General features: G+C 43.8%; 1 protein-coding gene across 12 annotated transcripts in view; it reads right to left on the bottom strand.

The window, feature by feature from the left end:
* FHOD3 (formin homology 2 domain containing 3) overlaps window positions 1–12282 on the bottom strand; it is a 413611-nt gene that overhangs the window by 401003 nt on the left and 326 nt on the right. The window lies entirely within an intron of this gene.

The following is a 12282-nucleotide window of genomic DNA, read 5'->3' as shown; positions in this document are numbered from 1 at the left end:
TTGTTCTAGACAGGGTACCCAACAGCTCTCCTTTCCCTGCCCCCAGACACACAGTGCTATTGAACGTGAATGGAGGACGCCCAGCAAGATAGCCTCTCCCACCTCTGGGCACTGGCTGCTCAGACACTAGCTACTTGGGTACTGCCAGGTCCTGCAGAAGCCAGAGGGTGGGTGATTTATGGATGCTGCGACCAGGAGCCAGCCTGAGCACTCTCGTGACCTGAAGCTATGATCTGATCTGGTGAAGGGGTAATACATCTCACCTAGCTGAGTGCCAACATCTGAAATAAAATCTACCCTGAGACTCTGAGGTTGGCAAAGGGCTGAATCTCCCTGTGTAGAAAGAAGGGCAGCTGGACTCTGCAGGCCCCGCTCTAGTCTCCCAGATCCACCTTCCCTTGCAATTTCCCACTAGTAACAGATGTTGCTGCCATGCTGGCCTCAGGAATCTTGCCCCCCACACAAGCTCACAACTCTCTGTGCCCTCCCTGCAGCTCAGCAAGTGCAGGAACAATTCACCAAGGCTGAGTGGAAGGGTCAGGAACAAGGCAACTGAAGACACCTGGCTCACGGGGCAATGTTTCTCCATGCTGCACTGGAAGCCTGAAGTCTGGCCCCATGGAGACCTCACCATCCCCACACAGGAGAGCCCCAGGGCTTGTGCATACCCCTCCAAACTCAACGGGAGATGACACTGAGAGGACGGTGGGCCTTCTTTTGCCAACCCGAGGCTTCCTGTCTGAGGACCTAGCACAGACCTAGTGCAGAAAAGGCCAGAAAACAAGCTTTGATACATGAAGGAGTTGGTTCTACCTTACTTACCTTCAACTTACCTTCATGTCTACAGAATAGAGATCTGACAAAGATTTGAAGATATCAGTTCTTGAAAGTTAAGGGTCTGTAAACTATCATGTTTATAAACATATACTGCACTGGTTCCACTTAATCTTTCAAATATAAATTATTTATTAGGGCTCATTATGTATAAGGCACTGTCCTAGGAACACTAAACAGAAAGGTGAGTTCAAATGTGTATCCTGCAGCTGGGAGTTTACACCTGGCAGGGAGACAGTGACATGGAATGAAATAAGAACCAGAGTGTCCTAGGTGAGAAGGTGTACAGAGCACAGCTCACATCTCTGGAGGAGAAAACGCTCAGCAGAGGGGACCCTTAGACACAGTCTCGGGAGGGCTGGAGGGGCAGTCTAGATAGTAGAGCAGCCTATTAGGAGAACTGAAAGCATTTCAGCATGGAAGGGCTTAGGAGAAGCAGGGAGGGAAGGACAGTCAAGATAGCCTGAGAGCAGGGTCAGGTCTGGTTAGTACTTGGATGGGAGACCACCTAGGACTACCACATGCTGTAGGCATTTAAAAAAAAAAAAAAAAAAGATAGCATGAGAATGTCAGACAAGAGGCCAGGTCACAGAGAGCACTGGGTATCCTTGTGAAGAGTTGAGATTCTACTCTGTAAATAATGGAGGACCACCAGAATAAAGAAGACATCAGGGAAAGATGGTTGGGGGGTGGGTCAGAGAGCTGTTATGTGGGGCCAGGAGTCCACATGCGAGCTGAGGGAATAAAAAGGAGGGGACTGGAAGGGTGCACAGGAATCAAGGCTGCCTCGCAGTTCTCACGGCATTTCTAATGAATAAGATGCAGAAGGGAAATGGTGAACAGCCTGGGAGAAGGAAGTTATTCATTTCATTTTGTTCTTATATACATTTCCATGTATATAATTTTATGAATCGTGTGGATTGTTATAGACTAAATGTTTATTCCTCCTCCTCCAAAATTCATATGTCGAAGCCCTAATCCTCAGTGTAATAGTATTAGGAGGTGGAGCCTCTGGCAGGTGATTATGTTTAGATGAGGTCATGAGAGTGGGGGTCCCATGGCAGGATTAGTGCCCTTATAAGAAGAAGAGACACCAGAGCTTCCTCTCTCTGCCATATAAGAATACAGCAAGAAGTTGGCCAACTATAAGCCAAAAAGAAGGACCTCACCAAGAACCGAATCTGCCAGTACCTTGACCTTAGACTTCTCAGCCTCTAGAACCATGGGAAATAAATGTCATTTAAGGCTCCCAGTCTATGGTATTTTGTGATAGCATCCTGAGCTGACTAAGATATGAGTTGTTTTAATAGTTACCCAATATTGTATCCATAATAAAGCATAATATTCTTAATAGCTCCTTTGTCATTGGACATTGTTTCAGCTTTTCATGATTAAAACAATCCTCAATTATCTTTATACATGTAGCGTTTTTGCCATTTTTACTTATCTGTTCAAATAATTCCAATAAGTGGTGTCAATGGATCAGAAATGATCGTTTTTTTGATTTGTATGTGTTGCCAAGTCACTAGAAAGAAGTAGGGTCATTGACTATCCCAGCTAATGAGTGCCTCTGTTTTCTCAAAGCATTAACAACTAATGAGATATATCTTTGTCTTACTAATAAAATATTGCTACTTATATGCATGAAATGTAATCATTCTAACTTTACATTGACTTTTAAAGTAGGGTCATGATTTTGTCTCTCAAAATAGGGAGAGGCAATGGGATACATATACATAATTTAATTGGGGTTTTAATACTCTTCTCAGAACTCTAATGTCACCTTCAGCTGTGACACTAGCTGCACGTGAAAGGAAGAGGTCAGACTGGGCTTTACAACTTGGCCCCACACTGATTTAAGGATCATCTTTCCAACCATCACCAATGCCTAAACTGGGAGAAACTGCTCTCATCTGAGATGAATTCTTTACCCTTCTACTCACCAATTAGACATCTAGGAACTGATCTTAAGGGAGCATTTGCATTTTTATTGGCAACTGCCCAAACATCCAAAGGCTCATTCATTCATGTATTCATTTAATGAATATTTATTAAATACCAAGCATGGAACATTTTAGAGGCAGAGCCCTTTCTCGCAGAGCATAGGAGCAATGTTTACCTGGATGAAGGTACATGCACAGACAGGATCACCATGCTAGCCTTAAAGATGATATGCTACAAGAATATATAATGACTTAGGAAAGTATTCAGATACAATGTTATATTTTAGTATGTGAGATATTAAAATTCTGGTAAGACACATAAGTGTTCAAAGTGGTTCCCCTTGGGTGGTAAGTAAAGTGATTTAAGTTTCTTCAGTGTGCCTCCGTGGTCTCCAAATTTCTATGATGGAATGTTTTGTTTGTTTTATAAGGTTCGACTCCTTGCCTCTTGGCCTTTCTCTCACTAAATCTAGCTTTATTAGTGGTAACCTCTCCCTAGCAATGTCGCCCTCATTCGACACACACAGTTCAAGTTCACAGCTCAATGGAACTGCAAGTGTGAAGATGCTTTAGGTTATCAGACATAGATAGATGATAGATAGATAGATAGAAAGACAGACTAAAACAGTAAATATTTTTCAGCTCTAACATGAAAAGAAAGCAACTTTTTACTTCTGCTACCACAGGGAAAAGTACCAGTAACTCTCTCTAGGTACTATCTATAGGTCACAGGTCACTCTACTTACCAAACCCTGGGGTGATGGTTCTTCTGTTTTATCCATCCTATTTCCATCCTCTTGGACACAATCAACCAATTGATTGTCCAGACTCACCTCCATTCCCATCTGTGGGGATGTAGGAATCCACCTCTCCAAGCGAAAATCGAGAACAAATAAAGAATAAATTCTAACAAATAAAGTTGGAAAATGGAAAAGGCCACACTTGAAGAGAGGGCTAACTGCTCGCCATCATACATGAATAAGCAGCTAGAACATCCTTGACTAGAAGCTTTACAAAAGGGACTTCTGCGTGGAGACGGCTTAGAAGAGACCACTTGTCCTTCCCTCTAATTCTAAAGTATATGATAATTCACTCATTCAAATATTTTTTACTGTACACACACTCTGTGCAGGCACCGTTCCAGGCTCTAGGGCTATATCAGTAAAACAAACAGACCATAAAACAAATCAACCAACTAACCCTTTCCTCATAGAGCAGTGGGCCAGCCGCTCAAGGGCTGTGGAGTTGACCTGAATCTCAGGGGACTAAGGGAAGTTTGGAGCAGAGCAGTGATGTGATCTGACTCTCCCCCTCCTCTTTAGCCAGTCACACAGGCCTGTTTTTTAGGCTATCCCTTCACATTAAAATCCACTGAATGGACCCTCTCTGGTCCTAACTTTTTTCTGTTTTCCTATTAATGCCTATGTTCCAAGACAAGAAGGGAACATCCACCCCACCAGATATCAAGACTTACTGCAAAATACAGTCAGTAAGACAGTGGGGTATTAGCATAAGAACACACTGCTAGACAGTGTAGCAAAGGGCCCCAAAACATACTCCAGAGGCTGTGGACACCATGTGGGTCAGGGCAGCAATGAAGACTGTGCTCAGAGTCCTCTACATGCAACTCAGATATTGCCTGGCCTCTGATCCTCTATCAGCTGCCTTCCCTCAAGCTGCATGTAGCCTGTGTGATAAAATGAGAGGACCAGACAGAAGTCTCCTCACAACCATTCACAAGGATTGAAATCTAGGTTTTGAGGATACAGCACACTTAACGACATTAAATTTTGCTTTCATCTAAAAAGAAGAGGGGAAAGCATTGTTTAAAAAAGATGTCCGAAGCACAGTACCACCACGCATTCATTTTTTTCATGAGTTGTAAGAAATGTTACCTTCGACTCTGGAATAATCATTATAATGAGGGAAGGGTTGGAGAAGCCAAGCACAAATCACAGATAAAACAAAACCTGTGCTAAATGGTATAAAATGTAATTGGTATAAACTTCTTTAGTCAAAACTGTGGCCATATTAGGCAGTGAGGGCTGTGTGTGACTCTGACAGAATGGCAGCAGCGCTGGATAACCCTGGGTTATTCAGAAAGACCTTCCTCCTTGTTCTCTCCTCCAAGGACCCGCTGGTCGATTTCCAACCTGCTCTAAGCATGTCAGTGTCAAATCACACAGGAGCATTTGCCCATCAACTCATTCGCTGTGAACCCCAAGCCGCTCTTGGGACCTGATGAGCCAGTCAAAAGATGTGTCATTTATCTTCTATTCCAAAAACTTCAAAATAATCTTTGGCTTGTCCCATGACCTCCAGTAAGACCCTGGTATTTCATTCCCCGCTATAATACCACCGCAGGAAGAGTCTGAGTAGCCCAGTCAATAACAGAAAAAGTCTCCTTCTGGGTTTTCTTCTTTCCCAGAATGCTAAAAATATTTGATGAGGTGATCAACAAACTAATTTTTCTGGGTCCTTTTTGCCAAATCTAGGAGTATTGTGCTATATTGAATTACGAGTTATTTACCATTTTCCCTTTTTTCAACATGTTTAACAATTTTGAAATTGTGTTTTTCCTAACATTAAGTTCTAAACATTCTCCCTTGGAGTCCAACATTTTAATTTCTGGGTTAAAAATCAAAGTGATAAAGAGGAGGTATGTTCCCAAGTTGGAAACAGACACAATGTAGAATCCTTTTGTCACTATGTAGCTCTAAAAATAGATAAACTTCTGGGTATATAATTTTTCTGACATATAGTAATTTAATTTTTTTAATGCACTATCTTCCCCCTCCCCAACAGCTAAAACACAAACATGATAATCTATCCATTGACAGTTGCCTATAACAGTAAGCATGCCAAGGTATACAAGCAACTTACATTTTCATGTGCATTACGCTGCCATTCATTGCATTCGGAGATGCTCTCCTGAGGCATAGCGAAGATGGAGGCAGATCTGGCTCACTGGGGATCGGGCAAGATCCTGGCGTGGCCATGCAAGCATGTCACAGGCTCTAACAGGAGTGCCTTTATATTGGTATCATTAACTATAGTCTTAGCAACACCTTGGTTTAGATAAAAATTTAGGTGCGTCCACTGAAGCTCCATGTATAATACCCCTACCCTAACACCTCCTTTACCAAGTTGTAACTGATTGCTGACTTCATCTTCAGAATTGACTGAACCTAGTAAGATCCCCTGAACATTAAAAGACTGATATCCTATGCTTGTTTTTCAAAGAACCTAAGGAGAACACAACTATCAGAGTGGGAAAAAAAATATATCAGTGGAGGCATAACAAAAAATTTGCTGATGATTGGTCATCTTATCTGTAGTAAACATGCTCAGGACACAAACTGAAACTTAATAAAAGGATTCTTATTTCGAAAGGAACACTGAATCTCATAATCAAATTTTTTAAGCTCTTTTATTAAAAAAAAAAAAAAGTTCAACATTCGAAAGTATAGAAAATAGTATAATGACCTTCCCCCTCCAAATACTCATAATCCAGCTTTAACTCTTGGTCTATCTATACACTCATCCACCTTCTTGCCCCTCATTTAGGATTTTTTTGAAGTAAATTCCAGATATCACATAATTTTGTCTTCAAATATTTCAGTATTTCTGAAAGATACAAACTTTTCTTTAAACATAACTACAATACCATTATCTTTAAAATTTTTATTACAAGTAAGTTTCTTAATTTATTTTTATTAATTTACCTTTAATAATTTTGAATATCAAAGAATCACTATTCAATGATCTCAAATATTTATTTACAATGTGTTTTTTTGAATCAGTATCCAATTAGAGACACACATCGCAATTGGTTGATATAGCTCTCTCTTTTTTTTTTTTTGATCTCTTAAATCTCTTTTAATCTAAGATTTCCTTCCATCTCTTTTTTCACTGCAATTTATTTGTTGGAGAAACTATAATTTTCCACAATCTGGATGCTGCTGATTATATCCCTATGGTGAGGTTTACCATTCATTGTAAATTCATTTCCCCCATTCTTTCTTAGTTCAGAACAAGACACAGAAACACTCCCCAATAAAACAGCTGAAAAAATAAAACAAAACAAAAAGCAGTCTGGTTGCCTCTATAAAGGAGCGGATGCTGACAAAACCTAGACTCTGAAAATGCCCTACAGAAGTGGAACTGGCTCTGCCGATTAGAAAGCCAGGCTTAAACCAGGGACATTCCTGAGCCAGCCACAGACAAGAGGCTTCATCTGGAGATGAGGTGTGGAGGCTGCCTGGAGCGGTAACCATCTTCCCTCTGAGGGCAGAAAAGTTCCAGGTGTTCCAAGATTCATCTTTAAAGAGAAATAAGCCAAGGGGAAGAGAAGAGGATGGGGGAGGGGTGCTCCCTCGATGGCCTCAGCATGTTAATTAGTTTTAAATCTGCCACCATTAAGAAGTAACATTTCAGAGTCCGGAGGGGGAGAGTGAAGGCAAAGGCAGTCCTGTTGTTTTCCAGAAGGACACAGGTTGGACTCTAAGGACAAAAGGCACAGACTCACAGAATTTCAACACTGGAAAGACTTACCAGAGCACAACCATTTAAGTCACAGCCTTGTGACAGGCAACCTCCTGTAAAGGCAATGCAGTCAGCCCCCTCCCCCCTCCACACCCTCCTGCACAGAGAGCATGTGCTCTGTTGGTTTTCTAATAATGGGACACAGTTGGCTACAGGCTTTGGAGTGGGGGTGGAGGGGGGGAAGCCTTGATCTTAAATCCCAGCTCCTTCACTTAAAGCTATGTGGCCTCAAACAACCTGCTTATTGTCCCTGTGCCTCAGTTTCCCATCTGTTAACTGGGGATAACACTGTCTGTCTGCTAGCATTGTTGTGAGGATAAACAAAGTTATGTGTGGAGGCCTGCAGTGCAGTGGCCAGCACAAAATCATTCTATGTTAGCCCTTAACCCCCAAAGATTTCTACCAGTCCATTCCAACCTAAATCCTTTCAGGGAGCCATGACAGCACCTGCTAGACATCTGGCTGGGTTACCAATGCAGTCTGTGGCCGTGCATGAAGCAAAGCCAACTGACCCATAAAGGGTTCAATCCCATGATCCTGATCTCAATAGCACAGCTCCAACCAACTGAGCTAATTATGACAGAGTCAGATTCAACTCAGCTTGCAGAGAGACACTCTTAGCAGTTCATACAACATTCTTAAACAGTTTTGTCCTAAGATGCTATGTGACACAACACATTTGCCAACTTTACTAATGATCTCATCTTTTAAAAATCTTAATGTAATGTAGCAAACAGATGTGTCCCTTAAGAGGATTAAGGTGGAAATTCATTAGAGCAATAATACCAGTGGATTTGTGTTCTAAAACTAACACCATCAATCAACTTAGTGCACACTCCATCTTAGCACTACTCAGCTTTCAGGAGACACAAAAGAACTGGACAGCCAAGACTTCACCCTCAAGGAAGTTATCTACAAACAGGGGAGATGGTGGCAACGCCCATATATGAGACCCTGACCTAAATGACCTCTAATCCAACTGCTTAGACGTAGTGTGCACAGGAATCACCAGGGCATCTTAGTAAAACACACATTCTGATCCAGCAAGAGAGGAGGGAGGCTTGAGTACATTTCTTATAAGAACCAGGTGATGCCCAGCCCACACTGGAGGACCAAAGTTCTAATCCTCCCTGCACTCAGCTATTTTACAGGTGGAATAGCTGAGACGGCACAGTAACCACAAAGACAAGGTAATGAAAAAGTAGTGAACACGGTACAGTCAAGGCTAACCCAGTCAGAGGATGGAACTCTGGGATGTGGACAGGCTGCCTGGAAAAAGGACATTCGAGACACAAAAGTGGAGTCATTAAGAATTCAAGCCTGGAGTCAAATGCCAGCTCTGGAACTTCCCACTCACACGATCACTCCCTTCTGCTCTGGGTCTCCTCTGCTGTGAGACACAACAGTACCAGCACCTGAATCATGGGGGAGGTTGTGGGCTTGGTGAGATGGTGGTGGCAACCACAGTGCTTAACTCCGGACAAGCAGTTACTACTGCTCCACGTAGTCCACAGCAGGCACCAAAACATTTCTTGAATTAAATTACTGTCATTACTGCCAATTCGACATGTAAGCTACTTATCATTTTCTTTATAAAAATACTCTAATTCCAGTTTCATCTATCAAAAAGGAACATGAAACCTTTGAGCCTTTAGTGTCAATCAATCCAAACACATTTAAGCTTTTAAAGGCCTATGATTCTATTAATACTGCTACATAGTTTTTCTACATTAGAAGTCCTATAATCACAATTATTTAAAAAACACTATATCATAAATAAACACCTGTTTATACTGCATTTGAAAAAACAGGCCACACCTATATGGCCAGCCAAAACATATAACCAACAAAATGAACATCTCCCCAGTGAAAATACGGTACCTGTTCTGACCTTTTGTTATCAAAATAATTAATCCTCTTCCTTGAAACGACTATAAAAAGCTGGGGAGGGGGTCCAATCTAGCAGCTTGAAAAAGAAAAGATACAGTATAATAAGTGCAATATTTTTTGTCCATCCAATGGTTTAGTTAAACAAACAACTAACTTCTAATGGAGTCACTAGACATGAGCTAAATTAATATATCATAGAGTTAAGAAAAGATGCATAGACTCAAGTTTTGTCTAGAAAGATCTGAGAGGTTATCCAGTTCAATGGCTCCCAACACAGGAAAATCACTAATGAGCTTTACAAATTAGGACCCTCTGCCGAGGCCTTCCAGGGGCTGGTTACGGAGGTGTGTTCACTTACTGAAAATTCATCCAGCTGCTCACTTATGCCCTGCACACTTTTCTGTGTGTGCTATCTACTTCAAGCAAAAGTTTATTCCTAAGGGTCTTGAATGAGCAGGATGACTAAGAACACCAAGACTGTCTGCATCTTCCACAGTCATGCTTCTCCTCTTTACAACACCCAAAATGCCCCTACCACCAGAACTCTTCCTCTTGCCAGGCTGGGCTCATTGGAACCTGAGAGCTGATGGGACCTGAGAGCTGAAAGAAGCTTACCCTGTGGCCCTGGGAAGCTTTACCCACAGAAGGGGTCTGGGGTAATGGTGACAGCTTGCCCACTGTTAGCTAATTCACAGCAGGCTTGGCAACTGTTCCCACCTCTGAATGTGAACTCACCAGGCCAGGAATTCTGCCTCAAGGTTCTTACTCATCCTTGTAACATTCACCTGCCACAGGCCAAAAAGTACCCAGCACAAGAGGGTGATTTGGTGAATTCTCCAAGTTAATGGGACAGAAGCCCCAGATGGTGTGGCGTCTGCCCACAGCCACCCAGTTAGTCCAGGGAGCAAAACAGTGCTGGGGTCTCAAGTCCCACAGGCCTCGTTTGAATCCCACTCCTAGCAGAAAAATTAGGTTACTTGATTACTCTCCACCTCAGTTTCCTCATCTGTAAAATAGGGATAGTAAAAGTCTCCACTTTACAGACATGTGCAATACTTAATGAGATCATGCATCAGCATCCCTGGATGAGCATGCACCTACATGCAAAGTGCTCAGAATGTGCTAGCTTTTTCTCTTACAGGTGGATCATCCAATTTTAAGAGTCCCTGTTGGAAATTAATCATCATTTTAAAAGATGAAAGTTCACCTAGGCACATAAATGTCCTGAATCTTGATTCACGAAATCCTGGCTAACAGAACTAGCCCCTCAGCTCTAGATATAAAAAACAATTGCCAACATCAGAATACATTGTAGGAGTGTTTAGGCAAAAGACTCTGAGACTAAACCTGGCTGGCCCCCAAAACGAGGGGTCTGAGAGATCAAGGATCTCTGAGGGATATCTTCTGGTTCTGTTTATTTCATAGGGACACCTCGGAAAGTTCTGTGAGCCAGTGCAACTGCTGTGCTGTGGCTTCTAGTGTTTGTGTGTGTGGCAGGGGGTGAGGGGGGATAATGCCAGAGCACTGGGATTTCCTCCTACTAGACCAGGAACACTAGGTCAAGACTATGGGGCTATTCCATGAAAACATAAATAATGTATTTCAGCTTCCAGCTTGAAAGGTCAACCACTTATATAGGGTTTGAAATCCAAGGAAACCACTTCAAGGTCATAGGGCCACAATTATGTCTCTTGCGGTTTCAACAAAAGATCACTGTAATCAGAGAGCATAATGAATGGAATATGATGCTGAAGAAGCTCTTCGAAAAACTTTCAGCTGAATCCACTGATTGAGAAGAACCAAATAACTCACAAAAGTGCTTCTGATAAGCTGAATCCACAATACATCATTCTGTTCCTCTATCTCCCCATCCAACCTGCCTTTGTGGCCAGAGAGGTTTCCAGGAATAGCGACTGTATCCATGCTGCACCAGCACGGAGAGAATGAGTTAGAACTGCCCCATTCCTCATTCCTGAAAACAGGTTACTAATTAAGTAGTAAGGGAAAGCACTACTAATAGACGGAGAAAAACACCACTGCCCGAGTTCACGGGTTTCCACGCCTCCCTGCCTCTACCGCCAAGGCACGTGAACGTCATGCACGCATTTAAAGAATTGTGTTAATCAATTTTGTTCTTTTTGGCATCAAGGGTTGTCTCTTCCAGATATTTATCAATGCTGACCCTCAAAGAATAAACACCTCCACGCTTTGATATGGACCCGAAGAAAAAAATGTACCAGAGCTTCAGTCAAGCTTCAGTCAATCTAAGAGGGAGGAACGGTTCTCCTGGGTAACTAGGGAGCTTTCAATGCCCAGCTCTTTGCAACACACTTTGCAAGATGACTGTCCTCCTGCAAAGGGTTAAAAAGAAAACTCTATCGGGTGGACTGAGAAGCCATTCTTCCCAAGGGACACTCATTTCGGGCTTCAAGGCTCACGCTTTGTGCGCGCACCGCCCTTCTGAGCCCCCGCCCCTCCTCCCACAGAGACTGCTCCTCCGAGGTTCCCAAGGCCACCTGCTTCTCCTAAGAAAAAGGGGCTGCTCTGAGTGCTATCACAGCGCGCGGTCAGCGTCCTAGGCAGTGCCCCCTGGGGGAGGAGGAGGAGGTTCCCCGAGGAAGCGTGCTTTGTCGCGAGTGTCGCGGGCCCCCCAGCAGCTGCCCCAGAAGCCTGAGAGGTTTTGTCCAGGGCGTCGCTCAGGACTCTGAGTCCCCCAGGACCCGGTTCTTTCCGCGCCTGCTTCGCATCCGCGGGGCTGCCAGGGCCGACTGCCGGTGTCCGGGCCCCACCCCGCCCACCCCGCGGAGCTAACGGCGCGGTGCTCGGGAACCTTCTCCATCCTCCGGCCGGCGCGGCACCTGCTCAGTCCCGCCCGCCCCCAGCTCTGGGACGGAGCGTGGGGTTGTCCTCCTTGCCCGCCTGAGAAATCCCGCGCCAGCCGCCGGGTGCCTGGAGTTCCTCTGCCTAACGGGGAGGAGGGAGGTCTGCCCTTGGGAGCTTGTCGCAGGGGGCCGCCTCCGCCCCGCCGGCCCGCTGCGCCCCCACCCGAGCTCGCCCCACGACAGGGGCT

The sequence above is a fragment of the Rousettus aegyptiacus genome, unplaced genomic scaffold (genome assembly GCF_014176215.1).
Source record: "Rousettus aegyptiacus isolate mRouAeg1 unplaced genomic scaffold, mRouAeg1.p scaffold_m13_p_12, whole genome shotgun sequence".
Taxonomy (NCBI): domain Eukaryota; kingdom Metazoa; phylum Chordata; class Mammalia; order Chiroptera; family Pteropodidae; genus Rousettus; species Rousettus aegyptiacus.
This window is presented reverse-complemented; position numbering and strand designations above follow the sequence as displayed.